General features: G+C 41.3%; 1 protein-coding gene across 8 annotated transcripts in view; it reads right to left on the bottom strand.

The window, feature by feature from the left end:
* The window catches only part of ZNF84 (zinc finger protein 84), a 35291-nt gene extending 30955 nt beyond the window's left edge, over nucleotides 1-4336 (bottom strand). The window contains exons 1-3 of one of the 8 annotated variants that reach the window (XM_032603492.1): nucleotides 4221-4247; nucleotides 3493-3793; nucleotides 2659-2716 (exon numbers count right to left, since the gene is read on the bottom strand). The gene's annotated coding sequence lies outside the window, so the exon portion shown is untranslated. Of the gene's footprint in view, nucleotides 1-2658; nucleotides 3461-3492 lie in introns of those variants that run through there. The other 7 variants (XM_032603493.1, XR_004345497.1, XM_032603494.1 and 4 more) reach the window with 7 other exon arrangements.
* Nucleotides 4337-15744: the final 11408 nt, after the last annotated feature.

Here is a 15744-nt window from a genome sequence, read left to right as displayed (position 1 = left end):
ATCATTTTCTGAAGGAAGTGTGTTAAACTCTCCCAATATGATTACAGATTGGTCAGTTTTTCCTTGCAATTCTGTTGATTGTATGCTTAAAGCTATGTTGTTTGATGCACAGAGGTTATATACTTCTGGAGGATTATTCTTTAATCATTATGTAATGCCACAGGGATTCTGAGGAATAAATAAGATATTAAAAGCAAAGTGACTAGTTCCTTGTAATAATAATAGCTAACATCTGAGTGCTTTCTATATATAAGACAAAATACTAAGCACTTTACAATTTAACCCTCACAGACAACCCAAAAGGCATTTAACAAAATCTCCATCTTATAGAAAGGAAACTGAGACTTAGAACGTGCCCATAATTGCACAATTATTAAATATCAGAAATGGAATGTTATTTCTCTTTATTGCTACCTCTTGTTCAAGGTATTTAGTACCAAAATCATAATGTCATTTGTGTGTATTCATGTACATATAGGTATACACACACACACCCCCCATATATCCTGGAATTAGCTCTTATCTCCATGCAGACATTCGGTCCCCTTAGTTCCACAGAAATACAAATGAAGAACAGCCTGCTCATCCCTATGACTAAAAAGCAGCACTTAAAACACCAAGCTCTTCCCTTTCATGTCTTCCTGTGATTCAACCTTCGGTGCCAACTCAGAAACATATATTGAAGTTCCTCCCGGTCACATAAGAAATGATTCCTTTATATATCTTAAATTGTGAAAATATACTCAGCTTAGAACTGGAGCTGGTGCACATCAGCACTAAACAAATATAAGCCATAATTATTATTACAAAAGTAAAACATGATGGCAAAACTTAGAAATGTATGTAAGCTAAATAAGAAACAACTATAACCTATGACCACACATAACCACTCTTAAGAGGTATATGGTCACATTTAAAAACTGTTTTTGTTTTCTTCCCGCTATGCAAAGCATCTTTCTAGATCAACAGACATAGTTCTGTTAATATCAACAACTTTCTTATTTAAACAAATAAAAAGGTAGAAAGTCAAATCTACGCATGACAGAAAAAAATACATAAAACATGCAGAAATATACTTGACAAGAAATATGTAAGGTTCATAGGAAACAAACTAAAAACACCAATGAGGACTGTAAGAAGAGACTTCGTACACGCACAATTTGGTCTTGTCCTGGGACAGAAAGATTTCATACAGTAAAAAGAAGTCAGCCCCGAATGATTTATATCTTTAGTCAACTCCAATCACAATTTCAAAAAGCTTTTCTTTAACAAGCAATTCTAAAGTTCACCTGGAAAAAAAAAGGTTCAGGAACAGCTTTGGACACTTTTGGAAATACAAAATATTGAGTGTAAACAGGCCCATGTAATATTGACATATATTATAAAATTATATTATCAAAAAAGTATTTCACACTGCCTCCAGAAAAGATATATAGATAAATAAAGCATAATGGTCCAAATATGTCAGGATTTACATGCAATAAATGTGGCATTTCACACGCAAAGTAAAACTGGATTACTTAATGAACAGAAGTGATTAACACTTGAGAGAAAATTAAGCTAGTTATCTATCTCATACATTACAACAAACTACAGTTGACCCTTAACAACTTGGGGGTTAGGGGCACCGACCCACCAGCTCATTCGAAAATCCTCATATAATTAATTTTATAGTTGGCCCGCTGTATCAGAGGTTCCATATCTGCAGATTCAACCAACCTCTGATCGTATAGTACTGTAGTATTTATTTTAAAAAATCTGCATATAAGTGGACCCATGCAGTTCAAACCCGTATTGTTCAAGGGTCAACTGTACTTCCAGATGGATCAGAATTTAAAATAATGGAAACCATGATAGTACCTAAAGAAAACACAAGTGAATATTTGTATAATTTTGGGGGAAATGTCTCCCCAACACATGATACAAAGGCAAAAGCCATACAATTTTATCTAAAAAGTCAATAAATTTAACCATTAAAAAACATAATAAACTGAGTGGTTCAAGAAAAATCAATCATAACATAAACACACACACACACACACACACACACACACCCCAGACGAGGAAAATATACCTACAGTGAATATGTCATTTCCTTTGCATTATGCTTTCACGTCATCTCATGTAATAAAAACTCCGGCATTCTGACAAATAAAACTACGTTTACATTCAAACTATTTCCTTAAGCAGACAGCCAAATTCACAGTGTGATTTTTAAATTTCCTTTGTAGGTTTGTCAAAAACTATTCGGTAAAGTTTAGCTGGATTTCAGCAAAAACTTATCAAGAGTAGAGACACATGTCAAAATGAGGCAGATTTTGCAGAGAACACAGAGTTGAGAATGTGAGGTGGACAGAGTGTGACACGCCATCAGTGTGGTAGTTTTAAAATATTTCTGATATGTTACTTGCTCAGTACAGTACAGATTGGACCTTATTTTCCTTTAATTTAAACAAATGTTTCTGCAAGTTGGCCCTGGAGGGAGAAGTTCTCCCTGAATGCTCTTACACTTGACTCTTATGTGTCCCTTCAGCAAATGGAAGCCTATGCCCGCCCTTCGTTGTACAATTTGGCCCCTTTTAACTTCACGGGTGTGACTTTACCTCGGCAGTTTCCTGCAGAGCACTGCAGCTCTCCCTGCCACGCACTCACATTTACCTGCAGGAGGAAGGGGCACCTTCATCATCATCCTGTAGCTCCCACTCAGCATCAAATTCTGTGGAATTGCAAAGGAAAGGGAAAGAATAATGAAAAAAATAACGTTAACTTACACCTACTATGTGCCAGATGTTCTACACACCTACTGTCTTTTTTGATGCATTCAGTTCTCATCACAGAAGAAGCAATAAGGCACAGAAGTTCAATAACATGCCAAAAACAGATGACATACACAGGAAGTGGTCCCATGCAGCCCACTCCAGAGCCTGTGATCACAGGCCCTCAACAACTGTATTGGGAGGGGTGGGCAAAGGCCTTGGGAGTCCCTGTTTATAGTCCCAGTACATGCATGACACAGTCCCCTGTCCAGAAATGACGGCACCAGGGCAGACTAAGGAGAATAACAAGAGAAATATAAGTTCTCAGGGGCAAGTTGAAAAAAACTCCCCTGGTAAGTTTAAACTCCCCACTTGGGACAAAATATTTCAACTTAACATATCTGTGATATACTCTAAGGGCTTTAAGCAGGATTTGCAGCATATTCCCAATTTTGGCTTTTTTTTTTTTAAGGGAACACGTAAGGTGTATTCAAAACATACACACATTTCTTGACTAAAATAAATGCACAAAATGTTAGCAGTGACTGTTTCCTGTTGATGGGATCATGAATGATTTTCATTTGAATCTGTTTATCAAGATACTCTAAATTAACTACAGTGAATATATTTTAAAGTCCTTAACCCAAGAAAACAGGCAAACAGAGCAGTTTCAGTCCAGCACCACGTGGTTGAAACAAAGTAAACAGTAAATAATAAATAAAATAAACTAATGTACGTTTTGATGACAGCAAAATCCACCGGACTAGGGCAGAAAAGGTCACTTCTTTCCATTCCCTCATTTTCAGATGAAAAGCCTGAGACCCAGAAATCGTGAGTGGGCTGTCGTACCAAGAGGCAGACGTGGGTCCAGGTCAGAGACAAGGCCTTGAGCCAACGCGGTGCCCACCCCGCCAGCTACTGTCGAAGTTGTTTGGGGGTTCTCGTTAGTGGAGGAGCCTCGGAAAAACCCTCCTGATAAAGGCGGAGGCGAGCTGGGGCGAGCTGGGTCGAGCCAGGGTGGAGGGGCGACACAGGCCCTGCAACCGGGACACACCACGGACACTCTCCGGACGCTCCCCGACCCGCCGTGGGTCCCGACGCTCCGACCGCGCCCGCCCAGGGCTCGCGGCCGGGGACGCGCAGGGACGCGCGTGGGGAGGCACCGCCTTTCCAAGCCGGCCTGGCAGGAGAGGCCCCGGCGCAACGAGCACCAGCCGCGGCGGACGAAGGACCTCCCTCCGACCCCGGGGGCCACCGGTGCCCACCGCAACCCAGCCGCGGAGACCCCGGCCCAAGCGCTGACGCCCACTGGCGGCCCTCCCCCGCGGGCTCCCTCAGCCCCAGCCGCCCGCCCCACAGGAATCCAGCCCCGGAACCTGCAAAAAAGGCCTCGGAACCACGGACGCGCGGGACCGGGACCCACGTGACCGCCCCGCCCCCAGCCTTTGCGCGACCCGAGCGGACCCGCGGGATCCCAACGGCCCGGAGCTGGAGTGGGGGACCGCGCGCGCGCACGAGCACGCGGACACGCGCCCACTGGCCTCTCACGTGGCGGTGGACAAAGAGAAGGGCCAAACCTGCTGCGTGCGCTGCGCGTGCGCGACGGAGAAGAGCCTCCGAACTACACTTCCCAGGAGGCTCCGCGGCACGCGGCGTGCGGCGTCGTAGGAGCGCTGGTCGCCTAGAGACCCGGGCGGCCGCCGCCAGAGCGAGCTGTGGGAACGTGCGTTCAGGGGAAACGTAAAGAATTAGGATTTTTAAAAGACCGGGAATCCGAATCAGGTAGATTGATAAGAGATAGGTAGGTATGTAGACAGATGTGATAGAGAATTGGCTTAAGAATTCAATTGAAGAAAACAAAAAAAAGCAGATAGTAAAGCAGAAAAAAAGGGACGTTAATTTATAATTCAAGGGCTGTGGGGGGCGTTATTATAAGTCACTAATTTGTTTAAAAAGAGAGTGAAGGGTAAGATGAAAAAAGAGGAACAATCACAAATACATAGGAGATTGAATGAGGATCCGCTTTGTGTTAATAAATTCGAAATTCTCTGTGACACAAATGATTCTTAAAGGGTAGATGTGTCAAATTCGACCCAAGAAACAAAAAAACCCAAACGTGAATGGAAATGAAGACAATGTCAGAGATTCTCCGCCGAAAATCATCGTTCGCTGAGTTTCCAGTGAATTCTTTCAATCATCCAGTGATCAGAGAACTCGTATTTAAATAGTTACAGAGGAATTAGAAGGGAAATTTCCTATTTATGTAATAGCATAAAGGCACCAAAATGGACAGATGTATAATTTGAAAAGGAAGAGCAGAAAAAACTTGATTATTGCTGGTCATGCAAAAATACTGAGAAATTATCAACAGATAATTTTTGTCGACTATTTGGCAATATTTTGTAGAAATAGAAATATTTTTGTAGAATAGAAACCAAGTGGATTCTATTCTAGAAATAAGAGGGTGATCAGGATATACGTTAATATAAATAAATAAGGGGAAATAGAATTACCTCAATAAAATGAAAAAAATTCTTAACTGAAAAAATACATTCTAGACTTTAAAAAATAAATCAGAAAAAGTTGTTTCCTAATTTAGCCTTATGAAAGATACAGACTTCAGCCATGAAGCCAGTATGCTGCTTAAGTGTGGAATATAAGGAGGAGTTAGGAACAAGGTACTAATACCAAGGATTAAGATTTTTAAAACTGGACTAACGCTGGGACTTCCCTGGCGGTCCAGCGGTTAGGACTCCACACTCCCACTGCAGGGGCACATGTTCGATTCTGGTCGGGGTACTAAGATTCCAGGGCCATGCAGCACAGCCAAAATAAAAACAAAAACACACAAATAAAATGGACTAATACTTAAAATGCAGAGCACAGGTGTTACCGAGTCCAAGCTCATGCCAGTCACCACACGACAGGCCAGTAAATCCAGAGGTGATTTGCTGGGGCAATGAATAGCAACTTTATTTGGAAGGTCAGCAGACGGAGAAGATGGTGGACTAGTGTCCCAAAGAACCATCTTCCCCGAGTTAGAATTCAGGCTTCTTTTATACTAAAAGGGGAGGAGTGTGGTTGGTTGCTGCGAACTTCTTGGTGCCCGAATCCTTTGTTCTTGCAGCTGTCCACCTAGGTCCAGTCGCAATGATCCTTTAAACCCCCAACAAGACAAATGTTATTCTCTGTTCTGCAACTTTTTATCTCTATATGAATGGAACAGTGTTACACTCTTAATAAGTATAGCAATGTTATACTCTTAATTCTCAGAACCTTGAGAATAGGTTATCCTGTAAATTTCAGGCTATAGGCTGCATTCTTAACTTGTATTATGGCAAAAGCAATAGAATACAAAGCTTAAAGTAAAAGAAACAGATCAAATATGGAGTCAGATTTGTTCTTCCCTATGATACAAGGATGTGTGTCAATGATCACTGCTGAAGTAAACACATTTTTACACCATTTGGGGGTTTTATTCCATAAATTGTCAATTATCTTTGCCATTTTTCTATTGTGTTATCTATTCATGGAGAGGAATGTATATTGTTTACTAATCCTCAGTATGCAATATATATTTTAATTTTTTCTGTCTATTCCTGGTCCTTGAACTTTGTTTATAAAATTGTTGATCCCATGGGCTTTATTTTTGACATAAATTTTATCTAGCTTTTCCTTTATGGTTTCATTTGTGGTTTACTTATGTGTCTTGTTAAGAAATCTTTCTACATCCTGGTATCACAAAAGATTTCCACGTATTATCTTCTAATAGTTTCAGCATTTTGCTCTCATATTTAAGTTGGAATCTGTCTGAAGTTGTCTGTGTGCATGTAGTGCAGATATTGATATAATTTCATTTTTTAAAAAATTTTATTTATTTATTTGGTTGCACCAGGTCTTAGTTGTGGCTCATGGGATCTTCACTGCCGCGTGTGGGATCTTCATTGCAGCATGCAGGATCTTTAGTTGCAGCATACAAACCCTTAGTTGCAGCATCTGGGATCTAGTTCCCTGACCAGGGATTGAACCCGGGCCCGCTGCATTGGGAGCTCAGAGTCTTAGCCACTGGACCACCAGGGAAGTCCCTGTAATTTCATTTTCTTTCCACACGGGAAGCCAATTTCCTCATCCCAAGTGCATTCAATTTCTAGAGCTGCCATAACAAAATATCACAGACTGGGTGGGGTAAACACCAGAAACGTATTTTGTCACAATTCTGGAGACTAGAAGTCTGATTTCACGGTGTTGGCAGGTTTGATTTCTTCGAAGGTCTCTCTCCTTGGCTTGCAGGTGGCCGTCTTCTCCCTGTGTCTTCACATGGTCCTCCCTCTGTGCGTGTCTGCGTCCTAATCTCCTCTTCTTTTTTTCCTCCAGTTTTATTGAGGTATAATGGACATACAGCACAGTATAAATTTAAGGTGTACAGCATAATGATTTGACTTACTTAACCCATGGAATGATGACCACAATAAATTCAGTGAATACCCATCATCTCATATAGATACAAATTTAACGAAATAGAAGAAATTTGTTCTCGTTGTGATGGGATCTCTTAGGCTTTACTCTCTTAGCGACTTGGAGCAGTATTCACAACACACAGCGGTGCTGATTCTGTTTACCGCGTCACACATTCCATCCCTAGTACCTATTTGTCTTATAACTGGAAGTTATAAGTTAGTTTCTGTTACACAACACAGTGATTCTGTTACTGACTTCAGTCCTTGGACACTTTAATAAACAGAAATTGGTAAGTGGCCAGAGGAGGAATTCGGGCAAGGCTTTACTGGGACTCACAAACAAGAACAAGAACAACTTGCAAACAAGGCTTTACTGGGACTCTGCAAAACAAGAAACAGGTGCCCTTGCTTGCTTTCTGAGGTGGGACAAGCTGGTCCCCTAAATGGGGTGAAGGTAGGGGCAGATCAGTGGGTCGGGCCAGAGGAGTGGCATAGGTGGTCTGCCCACCCCCTCGGTGCAGGGATCATGCACAGTACCCTGCTTTTGCTCACTGCACCTCAGAAGCATCAGGTGGTTTTTAGCCTTTTAGTGTCTTATTCATAATTTGCCCCAGTTGTGCATGCAGTTATTTTTAGTTCCTTATAGTTTCTTTGTATCTGTTGCTCAAGGAAATGTTTGTCCAGGTGCCAGCACTGCAGCAAAGGGTCCCAGATCCCAGGTGCCAGCCTGTCTCAATTCTATATTTCTATACATTTCAAAATGATCACCACAATAAGTTTAGCTACCATCTGTCACCATACAGGACATTATATAATTATTGATTATATTCCACACACTGTATATTTCATAACCATGACTGATTTATCTTGTAACTGGAAGTTTGTACCTCTTAATCTCCCTCACCTATTTCTAGCCTCCCCCACCTCCCTTGCCATTTTGAAGGAAAAAAAAGAAAACTATTAGAACGAATAAATGAATTCAGAAGAGTGGCAGGACAAGATTAATATACAGAAAATCTGATGCTTTTATATGCACTAATAATTAACTATTGGAAAGAAAAGCAAGAAAACAGTCCTGTTTAAAATTATATCAAAGGGGTTTCCCTGGTGGCACAGTGGTTAAGAATCCGCCTGTCAATGTAGGGGACACAGGTTCGAGCCCTGGTCTGGGAAGATCCCACATGCTGCAGAGCAACTAACCCTGTGTGCCACAACTACTGAGCCTGTGCTCTAGAGCACAGAAACCACCTTCCAATGCAGGGAAACCACCTTCCGATGCAGGGAACGCAGGTTCGATCCCTGGTCAGGGAACTAGGTGCCCACATGCTGCGGGGCAGCTACACCTGCACACCACAACTACAGAGCTCATGCGCTTCAACTAGAAGGCCCATGTGCCACAAACTACAGAGCCCATGTGCCCTGGAGCCTGCATGCCACAACCAGAGAAGAGAAAACCTACGCCAGAGCTAGAGAGAAGACTGCACACCCCAACGAAAGTTCCCACATGCCTCAACGGAGATCCCACATGCCACAACTAAGACCTGACTCAGCCCAAAAAAATAAATAAATAAAATAAAATTATATCAAAAAGAGTAGAGCTTCCCTGGTGGTGCAGTGCTTGAGAGTCCACCTGCCGATGCAGGGGACACAGGTTCATGCCCTGGTCTGGGAATATCCTACATGCCACGGAGTGGCTGGGCCCGTGAGCCATGGCCGCTAAGCCTGTGCGTCCGGAGCCTGTGCTCCGCAACGGGAGAGGCCACAACAGTGAGAGGCCCACGTACCGCAAAAAAAAAAAAAAAAAAAAAAAAAAGAGAGTAAAATACCTAAGAATAAACTTTACCAAGGATATGAAAGACCTATATGCTGAAAACTATAAAAGACTGATGAAGGAAATTGAAAAGGATGCAAAAAAATGAAAAGATAGCCTGTGTTCATGGATTGGAAGAATTAATACTGTTAACATTACACAGTGCAGATTTAATGCAATCCCTATCAAGATATCCATGACATTTTCCACAGAACTAGAACAAATGATCCTTAAATGTATATGGAAACACAGAAGACCCCAACTAGCCAAAACAATCTTGAGAAAGAAAAATGGAGCTAGAGGAATCATGCTCCCTGACTTCAGACCATACTACAAAGCTACAGTAATCAAAACAATATGGTAGGTCTTCCCTGGTGGTGCAGTGGTTAAGAATCCGCCTGCCAATGCAGGGGATATGGGTTCAAGCCCTGGTCCAGGAAGATCCCACATGCTGCAGAGCAACTAAGCCTGTGCACCACAACTACTGAGCCTGCGCCCTAGAGTCCATGAGCCACAACTACTGAGCCCACATGCCACAACTCCTGAAGCCTGTGTGCCTAGAGCCTGTGCTCCACAACAAGCGAAACCACTGCAATGAGAAGCCCACACATCACAACAAAGAGTAGCCCCCGCTTACCACAACTAGAGAAAGCCTGTGTGCAGAAACAAAAACCCAATGCAGCAAAAATAAATAAATAAATAAAAATTTTTAATTAAAAAAAAAACACAATATGGTAGGGTATTCCCTAGTAGTCAACTGGTTAGGACTCCACACTTTCACTGCTGAGGGCCCAGTTCAATCCCTGGTCAAGGCCACTCAGCGTAGCTCCCACCACCCCTCAAAAAATAAAAACAAAAACACCAGTATGGTACTGGGACAAAAATAGACATATAGATCACTGGAATAGGATACAAAGCCCAGAAATAAACCCACACACTTATGGTCAATTAATCTATGACAAAAGAGGCAAGAATATACAATGGGGAAAAGACTGTCTTTTTCATAAGTGGTGCTGGGAAAAATGGGCAGCTATATATAAAAGAAAGTAGAATATTTTCTCATGCCATATGCAAAAATAAATTCAAAATGGATTAAAGACCTAAATGTGAGACCAGAAACCATAAAACTCCTAAAAGAAAACATAGGCAGAACACTCTTTTGCATAAATCATAGCATATTCTTTTGGATCTGTCTCCTAAGGCAAAGGAAAAAAAAACAAAAATAGTCAAATGAGATCTAATTAAACTTAAAAGCTTTTGAACAGCAAAGAAAACCATCAATCAAACGAAAAGACAATCTACTGACTGGGAGAAAATATTTACAAATGATATGATAAGCAGTTAACATCCAAAATATATAAACAGCTTGTAAAACCCAACATAAAAAAAACTCAATTAAAAAATGGGCAGAAGACCTGAATAGACATGTTTCCAAAGAGGATATGCAGGTGGCCAATAGACACATGAAAAGAAGTTCAACATCGCTAATCATCAGTGAAATGCAAATCAAAACCAACAATGAGGTATCACCTCACACCTGTCAGAATGGCTATCATCAAAAAGACCACAAATAACAAATATAGGTGAAGATGTGGAGAAAGGGGGACCCTTGTACACAATTGGTCAGAATGTAAGTTGGTACAGCCAGCATGGAAAACTAAAAAGAAAAGTACCATATGATCCAGCAATTCCACTCCTTGGTATATATCTGATGAAAAGGAAAACACTAATTCGAAAAGATACATGCACCCCAATGTTCACAGCAGCACTATTTACAATAGCCAAGATACGGAAGCAATGTTAAGTGCCCATCAGTAGATAAAAGGATGAAGAAGATGTGATATATATACTGGAATATTACTCAGCCATAAAAAATAGAATGAAATCTTGCCATTTTCAACAACATGGATGGAAATACAAGGTATTATCATGCCTAGTGAAATAAGTCAGAAAGAGAAAGACAAATACTGTATGTTATTACTTATCCATGGAAGCTAAAATATGAATGAATATAAGAAAACAGAAAGAGACTCACAGATACAGAGAGCAAACTAGTGGTTACCAGTGGTGGGAGGGTGGGGAGAGAGGCAAGATGGGGGAGAGAGTTAAGAGGTGCAGACCATTATGTATAAAATATATAAGCTACAAGGATATATTGTACAGCACAGGGAATACAGCCAATATTTTATAATAATTTTAAGTGGAGTATAATCTACAAAAAATTTTAGTCACTATGTTTTACACCTGAAACTAAAGTAATATTGTAAATCAACTGTATCTCAATAAAAACAAAACATAATGAAACAAAAATATAAACAAACAGTAAAAAATAAAGTGATTATTGATAGGTCTGTACTTATTCCCATTTTGTTATTTGTTTTCTGGTTTTTCAAATTCTTTTCTATTTTTTTCTTTTAGTTTCTTTCCTTGTGGTTTGATGATTTTATTTTGTAGTATGCTTGTGTTCCTTTCTCTCTAGTTTTTGTTATCTTTTGTAGGTTTCTAATTTGTGGTTACCATGGAGTTCATATATGTTACCTATAATGATATCCACTTGTTTTAAAATGAAAGTCATTTAAGTTCAACACATTCTAAAAGATCTACATTTTTTTACTCCCTTCCCCCACATTTTGTGTTTTTGATGTCATATGTTACATCTTCATATCTATCCCTTAACAGTTTACTGTACTTACAGTTGATTTTACAATTTTTGTCTTTTAAGCTTCCTACTAACTTATTTAAGTGGTTGATCCTCAGCCTTTACTATATATTTACCTTTACCAGTGGAATTTTACTTTGTCTATAAAATTCTTACTTCTTGTTTTAGCCTTTTCTTTTCCACTTAGAGAAGACCCTTTAACAGCTGTTGTTGGGTCATTTTAGTATTGATGAACTCTTTCAGTTTTTGCTTGTCTGAGAAGTTCTACGTGAATATCACATTGTCTTACTATTCTAGCTTAATAAAAACCTCTTGTTCTCTTGTATCTAGGAGGGAAAGCTCCACTGATTGTTATGCATGTTCATTATTGTCGTGTATATCTGAGACCTGTAAACGTTCATGTAAATATTAGAATTTGTTTATCACATTTCAAGAAAAAATTATTTTGTTTTGATTTAAATTATATTAAATATATATTTTATAAGAATTAATATTTTACGATATTGACTCTACTCCATTAAGATACTATATCTTTCAATTTTCAGTTTTTTATGAACTTTTATAGAATTTTAATTTTATTATTTTATTAATAAATTCTCAGTTTATATAGTTTTTTTAAGATTTATTCCTAGAAGGACTTCCCTGTTGGTCCAGTGGATAAGACTCTGCCTTCCCAATGCAGGGGCCTGGGGTTCAATCCCTGGTTAGGTAACTAAATCCCACATGCCACAACTAAAGATCCCGCATGCCATATCTAAGACCAGGTGCAGCAAAAGTAAATAAATAAATAAATATTTTTTAAAGATTTATTCCTAGATAGTTCTAATTTTAAATTCAACATTGTATCAGATGTATTCCTAAGTTGTTTATCATTCCCAGTGATATTATGAAGACAAGCTTTTTTCCCCCAGTATAAATTCTTATTGCCTATTAATTGTGCTATGAACTGAATGTTTGTGTCCCTCCAAAATTCATTTCTTGAAATTGTAACCCCCAATGTTGCTGTATTTGGAGATGGGGCTTCTAAGAAAATTAAGGTTAAGCGAGGTCATAAGGTCATAACCCCGATCCCATAGGGTTAATATCCTTATAAGAAGAAACACCAGGGAGCTGGCTCTCCTGGTAATCTCAGAGAGGCAGCAGTGAGTGGTGGTGTGAAGCGAGATCTTAATTCCCTGCCCAGTAATTGAACCTGGGTAGCCTGGATGAAAACCAGGAATCCTGGACTTCCCTGGTGCTGCAGGGGTTGGGAATCTGCCTGCCGGTGTGGGGGGGCGCGGGTTTGAGCCCTGGTCCGGGAAGATCCCACATGCCGCAGAGCAAATAAGCCCGTGTGCCACAACTATTGAACCTGCGCTCTAGAGCCCGCGACCCACAACTACTGAGCCCGTGTGCCACAACTGAAGCCTGAGCTCTAGAGCCCGTGCTCCGCAACAAGAGAACCCACCACAATGAGAAGCCCGTGCACCGCAACAAAGAGTAACCCCCGCTCGCCGCAACTAGAGAAAGCCCACACGCAGCAACAGAGACCTGGCGCAGCCATAAGTAGATAGATAAATAAATAAATATAAATATATTAAAATATATATATAACAGGAATCCCAGCCACCACTCCCCCTGGCTCTTGGCCCCAGTGAAAGACGCGTTTCTCATGGAGGCAAAACTGTAAAAACAGGTGCAAAGTTTATTATTAGAGACACAGCACAACAAGTGGGAGAGCACACAGAGGAACAGCTTGTTCAGTTAAGACAGAAGTAGGGCAGAGACGCACACCCGGAGAGCAAGGGTGTGGGCGTCCCCCCGAACAAGGAGGAGCCCAGTAAAGAGGCGGTAAAGTCACTTATATAAGGCAGGTCTTCCGGGTCTCTGTTCCCCTCTGGCCAATTATCTGGTTTCTTTCTCCACGCCTGCCCTGCCCTAGGACCCTCCCTAACACGCGTGTGCAGCTTCTTTCCAACATGGATTCTAGCCCAGAGGTCTATGGGACGGCCTTAACATCACCTATTATGGAGTGGTTCCCCCTCCTTTTGACACCCACGGAGGCTTTCTGTGCATGTGCAGGGTCTCCCTTGTCCCAAGGATGGGAAATGTATGACCTCTTGATCTATTACTCAAAAAAGGGTTAGCCCCTCTCTGTTCCTGCCACGACTGTTATCTTAAGGCGTCCACAGGAGACGAAGCCTGGCTATTTACCCGGTTTCTGTTGTTACTTCCATTTCAGAGAGCAAACAGGAGGCTGATTTTAAATGTCTAACCTGGAGCCCACCTATCTCCTATCTCAGGAACCACAAACAGAAGACTAGTTGTAAGTGTCCGGCCTGAAGGCCACGTTTTCCTGCCCCATGAAATGTAAACGGGAGGCCAACTGTAAATGCGTAGCTCAGGGTCCATCTATCTCTTGCCTCACTGGCACACACACCAAGGAAACCCATGTGAGGACACAGTGAGGAGGTGGCGGCTATTTACAAGCCAGGAAGAGAGGTATCACCCCAAACCGACCCTGCCGGCACCTTGATCTTGGACATGTAGCCTCCAAAACTGTGAGAAAATAAATTTCTGCTATTTAAGGCACCAAGTCTGTGGCATTTTGTCACAGGAGCCAGATCAGACTAAGAGATGGTGTACAGGAAGAGAATTGATTTGTACCTAGCAACAGTGCTAAAATCACTTTTCAGATCTTGCTTCTAATAACCACAATTCTTCCTCTTTCTTTCCAGTCCGTATAATTCTTAATTTTCGTTTTTTGTCTTTTAGTGCATTGATTAGGGTGCCAGTTCTATGCTTAAGAGTATGATAAGTAGGGGGGTCAACTCAGTTGTTCCTGATTTTATAATGTTTCTAAAGTTTTACTTTAAGTATGATGTTTCCTGTAGGGGTTGGTAGCTATCCTTTATTATCTTGAAAGGAAGTTAGTTTCCATCTTGAGTTTGTTAAGGACTTGATTATTAAGAATTGCTGAAATGTACCGAATATTTTTCTTTAGCTATATAGGTAGTTATGTTTCTTTATTAACCTATTTCTACATTAAGATTAATATGATACATACATTAATAAAGTCTAGTATTATCTTGAACATATTATTTATTTACTTATAAGGTTGAACAATATGAAATTGTCCTTTTGTGGGCTGGTCCAGTTCCTCTTCTACATAATAGATGACAATTTAGTGGCTTATTATATCGCAGAGTTTCCTGGGTCAGAAATTCAAGACAAGCTCAGCTAGGCAGTTTTGTCTTGGGGGTCTCTCATGTGGTTGCAGTCAGGTGATGGCCGGAGCTGGAACATCCGGGTGGTGTAGGCAGCTCCTGCTCTTGCCGTAGCCTCAGGCCTCTTCACTGGTCTTTTTGTGTGAGCTGTTTGAACCTCATCACGGCACAGCAGCCTCAGGGCAGTTGGACTGCTTACCCGGCTGCTGAAATCTTCATCAGGGAGCGCTTCTGAGAACAAGGTGTGAAGCTGCATTTCCTTTCATGACCTGGGCTTGGAAGCCACACAGCTTAATTTCTGCTGCAATCTGTTGACTATGAACGAGTCACCAGCCCATCTGGATTCAAGGGGCAGGGTGCGTAGACCTCTCCTCCCTGTGGGAGGAGTGGCAAAATCACATTGCCCCTTGTAGAAGAGGATGCTGTGTACGAGGTGTTCTTGTAGCCATCTTAGGGAAACAAAACTTACCACAGACTGCCCTCTGGCTTTGACCATTGACTTCCGCAAACCATAACCATCTCCTGCCCCAAGACCCCAAACGTCTCATTCCATCGCGGTGTCAGGTTGAAGTCCAGGATTTCAATCTCGAAATCAGGCCCTGTGGCAGGTGAGGGTCTTCAGGACTGCTCCCCTGGGTACCGCTCTTTACGTGCTATTCTCAGTCTTCGTCTTACACATCTGAAATATGATAGTGGGGCAGACAGAGGAAGACTTCTATAGATATTCCTATTCCAAACTGGGGACAACATGAGTCCTCACACAGCAGCCGCTGGTCCACAGAAATTCCAAATCCTGCTGGGTACGTGTTACCAGTTAACTGATTAGGGTCCGGTCCTGCTCGCGTGGAGCTCTCTG

Source organism: Phocoena sinus, chromosome 14 (genome assembly GCF_008692025.1).
Source record: "Phocoena sinus isolate mPhoSin1 chromosome 14, mPhoSin1.pri, whole genome shotgun sequence".
Taxonomy (NCBI): domain Eukaryota; kingdom Metazoa; phylum Chordata; class Mammalia; order Artiodactyla; family Phocoenidae; genus Phocoena; species Phocoena sinus.
Note: the sequence above shows the minus strand (reverse complement) of the source record. Positions and strands in the feature narration are given on the sequence as shown.